This window comes from Lathyrus oleraceus, chromosome 7, assembly GCF_024323335.1.
Source record: "Lathyrus oleraceus cultivar Zhongwan6 chromosome 7, CAAS_Psat_ZW6_1.0, whole genome shotgun sequence".
Taxonomy (NCBI): domain Eukaryota; kingdom Viridiplantae; phylum Streptophyta; class Magnoliopsida; order Fabales; family Fabaceae; genus Lathyrus; species Lathyrus oleraceus.
This window is the reverse complement of record NC_066585.1, coordinates 335,399,745-335,411,068: the sequence shown is the minus strand read 5'-3', so window position 1 is coordinate 335,411,068 and position 11,324 is coordinate 335,399,745. Positions and strand designations below refer to the sequence as shown.

The 11,324-nt window shown below is 39.1% G+C and overlaps 1 non-coding gene across 1 annotated transcript; it reads left to right on the top strand.

Moving 5' to 3' along the window:
- The first annotated feature begins 10,990 nt into the window (after window positions 1-10,990).
- On the top strand, window positions 10,991-11,097 carry LOC127109424 (small nucleolar RNA R71). The gene has a single exon (XR_007796716.1). It is a non-coding gene; the product is annotated as a small nucleolar RNA R71 (small nucleolar RNA).
- The last annotated feature ends 227 nt before the right edge of the window (window positions 11,098-11,324 follow it).

Here is an 11,324-nt window from a genome sequence, read left to right as displayed (position 1 = left end):
AAATAAGAGAAAGAATTCCATTTGGTAAAAAGGAAAGTTTCACGTGAAACAGAGAAGCGATCGTGAAAGAGGAAAAGGGCAAAGAGACAGAGCAGGGGCTGAAGGTTGAAGAGAGAAAAGCTTGGAGCTCAAAGATTTGCCGGATTAATCAGGTAAGGGGGGTTTATCGTCGATTAATGGGTATTATGGGATAATATGTGATGGGTAGTGATAAGCCGTTAATTTGACCCTAATTGGGATTGTTGATGCTGAAGAATTCTGTTGGATAAATTGTATTTAGACTGTAATTGGATCTGTGTTTGGGTTAGTTGTGAAATTCCGAACGTATAGCTTCTTACGGGATCGGAATCGGAGGTCCGGAAGTCCTCCAACGGTGGAAAATGCGGAGAATTCTGCATTCTGCCTTGTGTTAGCGCAGGACTGCTGTTTTGTCTGCGTTAACCGGTTAACCCAGAGTGTTAACCGGTTAACACTGTTTTGAATTGTGAAAATGTACTGTTTTGCCTGCGTTAACCGGTTAACCCAGGGCGTTAACCGGTTAACACTGTTACAGAGTGGAAAAATTGGCTTTTTAATGTTGTATACATAATTGAGAGTTGGCCTATGTTGGCGTATGATGTAATAGGGATTATTTCCCGCTGTTTTGAGCAGTATAGGTATTAGTAGAGTGTGCTAATACTGTGTTTAATTGATTTACATGTGTTGATGATGTATGATGGTATGCATAATGATGTGAATGTATGTATTATGCATGTATGTGTGAATGGACTGTTGTATGGCTTAGAGTGTGAGCATATGTCCGTTGTGAATTGTTGGTGATGCTGCATTGCTAGATGATTAGCGTGCATAGCATAGCCTTCGGGGCTGTAGCTAATTCCCATGGTGAGGAATTAGTGAGTGAACCATTGTGGGTTTGTTGTTGATGTTTGCATGCTAGATGATTAGTGTGCATAGTCTAGCCTTCGGGGCTGTAGCTAATTCCCATGGTGAGGAATTAGTGAGTGAGTCACTAGGTCTCAAATGAGTGGGACTAGTGAGCTTAGTAGCCGTATCTGGAGGGATCGGTGAGCTTGAACTATATGTTCAGGAATAGTCGGTACCGCATGTGTGGAGTCTCATTGCATAATGTATGTATGGCGTATAATATGAATGGATGTATTCCAATATTATACGTGTGTTTGTGTTGTTATGGAGTATGATTTGAGATTATACTTGTGCTTTATATTGGTGTTGAGTATGATGTTGAGCTGATGTGCTGTTACTGATTGTATGTTGCGATTAGGGTGATAAATGTGTTAAATTGCTTAACATGACATTATATTCTATAATGCTTATTATATTGATTGAGGAACTCACCCTTACAACTATTTTTCAGGTAACGAGAAATGAGTTGAGTAGAAGCGAATGCTTGGAGTCTAGTGTAGTCTCCTTAGTGGGTCGTGCTCTGATAGATGTAACATCGGGATGGGATGTTTTATGTTGTTGAATAATTTACATGTGAATGTTACATGTTTTACATGATTGAGGAGATCTCTATCCGCTGCGTTTTATGCAAATTTTTATGTTTTGAATAAATAAAAGAGCATGACCGTCATATTGTTGAATATTGTGGGATAATTGTGTGACACCCTTGAATGGCATAATTACTCTGAATTGTTATATGTTTATTATTTTAATTAAATATTTGGGGTATTTTAGAAGGGTGTTACAACGACTCCTACTGCAACGATGCTCCTATCTTGAAAACTCTAGTCGATCAAATCTAGTTGATAATGTGGCATCAGAATCCCGCAGGTGTTGAAGGTTACCCAATACGAAGCCTTGAGTGGCCTCCATCAGGGTAACGTATCTCTGAAAGTTTGCTTGCTGACGCTGCTGATTCGAGAGAAGGGCTTGTTGGGATTGCATGATGCTGCAAAGAGAACTATCAGTTTGCCGCTGTGATTCACGCATGAAGTCCAAGTTGTCCTTCAGCTGTTGATTCATGACAGATAATAAGACGTCCCGCCTTTCTTCTCGAGCTTGTAGCTCTCACCTTATTTCTTCAGTAATGTGAAATCCATAGGATGTACCCGCAGAAGGGTGAGTAAAAGATGGTGCGGTTTGTGCAGGTGATGCATGGTGTGAAGGCATGGTCGAAACTAGAGACTGGTCTCTCTGCTCATACTCATCATTGGTCCTATCACCTTCTTCAAAAGGTATGTTGGATGGAAATTGGCCGGTAAAAGGTGGAGCTTGCAGATCATAGATCCAATTTCTCTCAAGGAGCATATCTGTACATCGAGAGCAAGGTAAAACTACACTTGGGATAGCTACACTATGAACCATAAGGTTATAACCGCCCTCTTTCCTCACCCTGCATAATCGCATATCTTTTAAAAAATTTAAATTTATTATGCGGTAAGGTAATGGTTCTAATGTAGCCAACTCAGCGTCAAGATGCAAAGCTCTAGCAATTGAGGTAATTAAGCCTCCAAAAGAAATAGTCCCTCCCTTTTTCAGAACGACACACATATGTGCAAGCATAAAGGGGACATAGTTAATTTTTCTCTTTGTGAGGATACCCTGCAAAAATAATAGTTCTTTGGCATTGATTTTATTAGGATTTTCCCGGCCAAAAATTATGCAAGCCAACAGATAGCGAAAAACGCGTATGGTCGGGTTATGAATACTTGAGGCCAGGTTCCCCTCAAAAGAGTCAGTGTCTAAACATGACAATTTTTTCCAAAATTCAAATGTCTCAGATGACCATTCAGAGTCCAAGGGTGTCTCATATAGGGAACCTTCCCCGTAAGGAATTTCTAACAAACCTACTAACTCATCGGTAGTGTACTCATATTCAACATTGAACATTCTAAACCGTACAGTACCACATGAAGTCCATGTTGTCCTTCAACTGTTGATTCATGGAAGATAATAAGACATCCCGCCTTTCTTCTCGAGCTTGTAGATCTCACCATATTTCTTCAGTAATGTGAAATCCATAGGATGTACCCGCAGAAGGGTGAGTAAAAGATGGTGTGGTGTGTGCAGGTGATGCTTGGTGTGAAGGCATGGTCGGAACTGGAGACTGGTCTCTCTGCTAATACTCATCATTGGTCCTATCACCTTCTTCAAAAGGTATGTTGGATGGCAACAGGCCGGTAAAAGGTGGAGCTTTCAGATCATAGATCCAATTTCTCTCAAGGAGCACATCTGTACATCGAGAGCAAGGTAAAACTACTCTTGGGATAGCTACACTATGAACCATAAGGTTATAACCGCCCTCTTTCCTCACCCTGCATAATCGCATATCTTTTAAAAAATTTAAATTTATTATGCGGTAAGGTAATGGTTCTAATGTAGCCAACTCAGCGTCAAGATGCAAAGCTCTAGCAATTGAGGTAATTAAGCCTCCAAAAGAAATAGTCCCTCCCTTTTTTAGAACGACACACATATGTGCAAGCATAAAGGGGACATAGTTAATTTTTCTCTTTGTGAGGCTACCCTGCAAAAATAATAGTTCTTTGGCATTGATTTTATTAGGATTTTCCCGACCAAAAATTGTGCAAGCCAACAGATAGCGAAAAACGCGTATGGTTGGGTTATGAATACTTGAGGCCAGGTTCCCCTCAAAAGAGTCAGTGTCTAAACCTGTCAATTTTTTCCAAAATTCAAATGTCTCAGATGACCATTCAGAGTCCAAGGGTGTCTCACAGAGGGAACCTTCCCCGTAAGGAATTTCTAACAAACCTACTAACTCATCGATAGTGTACTCATATTCAACATTAAACATTCTAAACCATACAGTACCACATGTGCTAGTAGTGTTAGGATGAACAATATAAATTAGGGAACTTAAGAATTCCTAGGTCAGGTACTCAAATGTAGGTTCCTTTTTTTATAAAAATATCATGCAATCCTAAATTATCTAACATATAGTAAACAATATGAAAAATCCCCAAATTATACAGACACTTTTCATCGATATACCTGGTGGAGAAAATTTGCTTTGTCTGCAACTCCTCGAATATCCTCCTTTGCCTATCTCCGGGGTTTCCTCTTCGAAAAGTGACTTGATAATTCTCTTTTTTTCCCTTGGTGATGATTGAGGAAGAAAATTGGGTTTTATAGGGGAAGATGGTGAAATGGGATTTTAATAGTGGAAATTGGAAATGGAAGTAGGATTGGTAGTGGATTTTTGTTTGAATGGAAATTTAATGGGATTTGAGTGGGTTTTAATGGTGGTCAGGAATGGAGAAAATGGGGGATTTGAGAGGTTGAAGATGGGTTTTTGGGGTAAAAATGGTGGTTTCTTCAATTCTGTCCGAAATATATTCAGACCCCATGGCGGCTGCTTGGACTAGATGGCGCCCGCCATCTTTGTTGTTCTTGCTGGGTCGGTTTCATGAATTGGTCTTTGGTCTTGGTTTCTTTGAGTCATTTTGGGGGTATGCACAACAACTTCTAATATGTTCTTCTTCCATGTATTTGCACATGCATGATATAATTAATTTTTTTCAACATAAGAAAATAAAATAAAATAAAATAAAATATTTAAAGAAACAATAAAATAGAAACATAAAAGAAGTAATATTATATGATGTGATAATATCATAGGGAAAAGATGAGAAAAAACAAATCTATGCGGAAATAAAATAAATCTAGAAACTAGGAAATAGATATAGATATATGTCTGAATATGCTAAATAAATAAAGTGATAAAAGCTGGAAAACGTAGTCCTCAGTGCGTCGATGGTTCCTCAGTGAAACTAGAATCTCGTGCCTCTGCTAGCTGACAACGGAGATCGCCGATTTCTTGGTATAGGCAATCAACCTATGTGGCATTAGTAGCGTCAGACACCTCTAACTGTAAGGTAAGATCAGTAACCTCCTGGCGAAGGATGGCCACTTCTTTGCGCAACTCAATAAGCTCAATGTGAACGTTGCGTCTCTGCAGATCAAAATTATTAGAAAGCACCGTGGTCCTATCTGATGGTGGTAAGGGATGGTATTCTGGTACTGGAGGGGATCTGGGTGCATCAGGTGTCTCATCCTGGCCTTCTAAGGCATATGTCCAATTTGCTTTGTTATGGACATTAGTCTTCGTGGGATCAAGTAAAGTAAAGTAATGGATGGTCTTATGATTGATCAGGAGCTTATATTGGTTCGGGTTAAAGGAGGCTCTCCTCATCAGGCCACGATCTAAACAGAAGGTAACATCTATCAGGGTGTAGCCACAATAAGAAGTCAGGTGAACTAATTTTCTATCAAGAGCCATGGCAGATGCTATATGTGTCACAGTTCTTCTCACATGAATAAGTCCTTTAGAAGATTTGGCTATAAGGTTAAGGTTGTCAATTAGAAAGTTTCTAGAGGCTATAGGGCGTGACTGGGTGATACAAAATAGAAAAAGGATTTCCTCAGCACTAACATGGGTATCAATATCACTCTTTCCAAGGAAAGTGTGGGCTAGGATCATATGGAAGTATCGGAAGGTTGGGTTATGGATTATGTTGGACAACTGGGTAGAAGGGTCAAGGCTCCCTCCTCCTGTAATATCACTCCAGAACTTGTCTATCCCATCCTGTATAAAATAGCCTAAATGGATTTTAGGCATAACATCAAGGCCACACTGAAAACCAAGTAACTCAGCAAACTCCTTATGATTGAAGGTGTACTCAATTCCAAACAATCTGAAGTTAATATAGCCTCTCTAAGAACGAATTCCAATGTAGGGTTCATAGCTGAGGGAACGTAAGAATTCCAGGGTTAGGTTCCTGTAGGGTACATGCATGGCCTCAACATATTCTTCCCATTGAATTTGATTGCATAGGTACCTCACACTTGCCTCAAGACCTAAGGTTTCCATGAAATCAGGGTCAGGGTACCTAGTGGGTAACATGGGACGCTCAGATAGGACCGCATATCGCTTTCTCTGAATTTCATCCCTGAACACAACATGTATATCATCAAAACTCTGCATCCTGAAAAATATGGTTAGTGGAGAATGCTATGGAGAGTGATGGGACCTGAAACCTGAAACATAAATATTACGAAGGTTAGTCCAGTTAAGTACATAAATAAAACATCGAATAAAAACAATGCAAGAAAATAATAAAGTGAGAAAATAGAGAAAAATCATGGGTTGCCTCCCACACAGCGCTTATTTAACGTCTTTAGCTTGACGATTAGAGACTCATATTTGAGAAGTAGGGACAGGTGGATCGATCAGTGTGTGGCAAGAGTAATTAGTAGGGATGTCACCTCCTTGGTAGTGCTTTAGCCTTTGCCCATTTACTATGAAGGGATTACAAGAATGGTTCTTAATTTCAACTGCTCCAAACTTTAGGATCTTTGAGACCTCGTAAGGGCCAGTTCGTCTTGAGCGCAGCTTACCAGGAAAAAGTCGCAACCTGGAGTTAAAAAGGAGAACATGATCGTCTATGTTGAAATACTTTTTTACAATTCTCTTATCATGCCACACTTTAGTTCTTTCTTTATATATTATGGCATTTTCATAAGCATTGTGACATAGCTCTTCTAATTTATGAATGTCTAGAATGTGCTTTTCACCAGCTGCTAGGTAATCCAAATTTAGGGTTTTAATGGCCCAATAGGCTTTATGTTCTAGCTCAAAAGGTAAGTGACAAGATTTTCCATAAACTAATTGGTACGGGGTGGTTCCTATAGGGGTTTTATAAGCGGTTCTATAGGCCCATAATGCTTCTTTAAGCTTTTGAGACCAATCATTTCTGGATATTGAAACAGTTTTCTCTAAGATTTGCTTAATCTCCGTATTTGATACTTCCACTTGTCCACTAGTCTGCGGGTGATAAGGTGTTGCTACTCTATGCTTAACTCCATATTTATCTAAAAGTTTATAAAAAAATTTGGATATGAAATGTGATCCACCGTCACTTATAACAAGGCGCGGTACTCCAAATCTAGGGAATATGTTATTTTTCAATAACTTAATCACTACTTGTGTGTCATTTGTAGGTGAGGCTATAGCCTTAATCCATTTAGACACGTAGTCAACAGCTACTAAGATATATTTATTTCCCATTGATGATGAAAATGGTCCCATAAAATCAATCCCCCAAACATCGAAGATTTCTACTTCTTGGATATTTCTTAATGGCATTTCGTCACGTCTTGAGACGCTCCCAATACGTTGGCACCGATCACCTCTGACAATGTAAGCATGAACATCGCGTCATAATGTTGGCCAGTAAAGGCCAGCCTGAAGAATTTTAACGTATGTCTTAGATGTGCCTGCATGTCCACCATAAGATGCAGAGTGACAATGTTTTATGATGTTTTCTACTTCTTCTTCTTCAGGGACACAACGACGAAAAATTCCGTTTGTCCCTCTTTTGAAAAGGAGTGGTTTGTCCCAATAAAAATATCTTACATCACTAAAGAATTTCTTCTTCTGTTGGTAGTTAAGTTCGTGGGGTATGATATCAACAGTTAGGTAATTAACAAAGTCAGCGTACCAAGGTATGTTGGTCACTGCTAGAGTTTTTTCAATGTTCCAAACCATTGAAAAGTCAGAGTCATCAACCTAAATGGTTTCGATTTTAGCCATAAGTCTATCATAGGTAAAATCGTCATTTATAGGCACTAGGTTTAGTTTTAAATATTCAAGCCTAGAAAGGTGGTCAGCAACTACATTTTCTGTGCCCTTCTTGTCTCGAATATCCAGGTCAAACTCTTGTAGTAAAAGGACCCATCGAAGTAACCTAGGTTTAGAATCCTTCTTGCTTAACAGGTATCAAAAAGTTGCATGATCTGTATAAACTATAATTTTAGCTCCAACCAGATAAGATCGAGATTTATCAATAGCAAAAACAACAGTGAGGATTTCTTTCTCGGTTGTTGCATAGTTAAGTTGGGAGGCATCCAGGGTTCTACTGGCATAGTAAATTATATGTAATTTCTTGTCTTTTATTTGCCCTAGAACAAGACCAACAACGTAATCGCTAGCATCACACATGATTTCGAAAGGTTGGTTCCAATCTGGAGGTGGCATAATAGGTGCGAAAATCAATGCTTGTTTCAAAAGGTTAAATGCTTCAATACATTTTTCGTCGAAAATAAACTCGATATCTTTCATTAGAAGGCTAGTCAAAGGTTTGGTTATTCTAGAGAAGTTTTTAATAAAGCGTCGGTAGAAACCGGCGTGTCCAAGAAAGCTTCGGACTTCCTTAATGGTCTTAGGTGGTTTGAGGTTTTCTATAACCTTTATTTTGGATTTATCAACCTCAATGCCTTTTTCCGAGACTATATGTCCTAATACTATTCCTTCTGTAACCATAAAGTGACATTTTTCCCAGTTTAGCATAAGGTTTGCTTCCATGCATCTTTCTAGAATTTTCTCAAGGTTAGCTAGACAACTTTCAAAACTGAATCCGCATACTGAGAAATTGTCCATAAAAACTTCTATAATCTCATCGAGGAAATCTGCGAAGATTGACATCATACAGTGTTGGAAGGCAGTTGGGGCATTGCAAAGTCCGAATGGCATTCATCTATAGGCAAATTTTTCGTAAGGGCATGTAAAGGTTGTTTTCTCTTGGTCTTCGGGGTGAATAGGAATTTGGAAAAATCCCAAGTATCCATCTAAATAGAAAAATTAAGAGTGTCTAGATAGACGTTCAAGCATTTTATCTATGAATGGGATAGGGAAATGATCTTTCCTAGTTACCTTATTTAGTTTTCTGTAATCAATGCACATACGCAAACCGTTTTCCACACGCTTAGCTACATGCTCGCCTTTCTCATTTTCCACAACTGTGACACCTCCTTTTTTAGGTACCACATGTACATGGCTCACCCACTTACTATCTGAAATTTGATAAATTATACCAGCCTCTAGTAGTTTCAGTACTTCTTTCTTAGCCACATCACTCATTATAGGGTTTATCCTTCGTTGATGTTCTCTAGAAGGTTTAGAATCTTCCTCCAGCAAGATCTGGTGCATGCACACGGATGGGCTTATCCCTTTGAGATCAGATATGTTATATCCTAAAGCTGAGGGATACTTTCGCAAGATGTCTAAAAGTTGATTCGTTTCACCTTCATTCAAGGTGGCGCTCACTATAACGAGTTGATTTAGTTCTTCATCTAAAAACTCATATCTTAGATTCTTGGGTAGCCCCTTAAGTTCTATAAATGGTTTCTTAGGACATGGCATATAGTTTGGGGTAAGTTTTAAGAATTCATAAAGGTTGTCATCCATGTAAGGCTCCATTCCAAATCTGTTGTCTTCTCTTATGAGATTCGAGGGAAATTTCATTGTCTCGGGAGGTCCTTCTTGATCTAGCTCCCTTATGCATTCATCAATGATATTGATGGCATAACATGAGTCTTCTATGGCTGGTGCCATTAGGAATTTGGAAAGTATAAATTATATCTTTTCATCACTTACTTCAAAAGTTAATTTTCCTCTTTTAACATCTATTATGGCTCCCGCTGTTGATAAGAAAGGTCTACCAAGGAGGATTGGGATTTCGTCGTCTTCTTTAATGTCCATTACCACGAAATCTATTGGGATATAAAGTTGTCCGATTCTAACTGGAATGTCTTCTAATATGCCTATTGGATATTTTACAGATCTATCGGCTAATTGGAGAGACATCTTAGCCGGTTGCAATTCTCCTAGGTTTAACCTTCTACAAACTGCTAAAGGCATTAAGCTTACGCTTGCTCCCAAGTCTAGGAATGCTTTGTCTATAACATGATTCCCTAAAATACAAGGTATGGAAAAGCTTCTGGGATCTTTCTCCTTCTTAGCAAGTTTATTCTCAGTAATGGAGTTGTACTCTAAAGGTTTGGGATCATCAAGCCTACGTTTGTTGGTCAAGATGTCTTTAAGGAATTTAGCATAAGATGGTATCTGGATGATGACTTAGGTGAATGGGATTTCTACGTGGAGTTTCTCGATCACCTTTATAAACTTTTTATATTGGTTATCAATTTTGGGTTGTTTAAGTCTTTGCGGGTATGGAATTGGTTGTTTATAAGGAGAGGGTGGAACATAAACTTTATCTTTATCTTCTCCCTTATCTTTCACTTCCTGGTCTTTTTGTCCCTCTAGTTCCTCTACTTCATCTATAGACACAATGTTTTTCTTAGAAGCCTCTGATCCACTCAAGGCTAGTTTTACAGGTTCGTCATAAATGGTCCCACTTTGTATGGTAACAGCGTTAGCTTGCCCTTGGGGGTTAGGTTGAGGTTGTCCAGGAAATTTCCCTCCAGGTGTGGCCCGAGGGGCTTGTTGTTGTTCTATTTATGAGATTTTGGTTTCAAGCATCTTATTGTGAGTGATTATCGAATCAACCTTAGTTCCTAATTGTGTGATCAGTTCACTTACATGAATATCTTGGTTTAGGAACTCTTTTTTTTTTGCTGAGTTTGGGCCGAAATGAAGTTCTCCATGATTTTCTCAAGGTTTGGATTTTGAGGAATGGCATGCATAGGTTGGATTGGTTTTTGAGCTTGAAAACCTGGTGGTCTTTGAGGTGTAGAGATTTGAATATGGTTATTGTTTTTATAAGAGAAGTTTGGGTGATTCCTCCATCCAGGGTTGTAAGTGTTTAAAAACGGGTTTCCTTGGGAATAATTGACCTGGTCTGAGTTTGATTCAGTTAACAGATCGCATTCTGGTGCATGGTGTCCTTTGGTTCCACAAATTTCACAATCTACAACTATTGCACCTGTAGGATTTGTAGACATGTGTTCAACCTTCAGGGCTAAAACGTCCATTTTAGCTTTTATCATGTCCATACAGTTTACCTCATGTATTCCTCCTTTGGTCTCCCTTTTCTCCACTGATGCTCGTTCCGACTCCCATTGGTAATGGTTTTGTGCCATATCTTTGATGAGAGCGCAAGCGTCGGGGTAAGGTTTGTTCATCAGAGCACCACCGACGGCAACGTCGATGGACATCTTTGTGTTATAGTGAAGTCCATTATAAAAGGTGTGAATAATCAGCCATTGTTCTAGGCCATGGTGTGGACAAGCTCTTAGTAGTTCTTTATATCTTTCCCAGGTTTCAAAAAGTGATTCACCCTGATTTTGAGTGAATCTGGTTATTTGGTTTCGAAGGACATCAGTCTTACTCGGGGGGAAATATCTTGCAAGAAACACTCTCCTAAGGTCTTCCCAAGTAGTTATCGATTTAGCCGGAAGGGAATCTAACCAAGACCGTGCTCTATCTCTGAGGGAAAATGGGAATAGTCTTAGATGAATTGGCTCAAGCGAAGCACCGTTGGTCTTGAACGTATCAACTAATTGGATAAAAAAATTTAAATGCTGATTTGGGTTCTCTGTAGCGA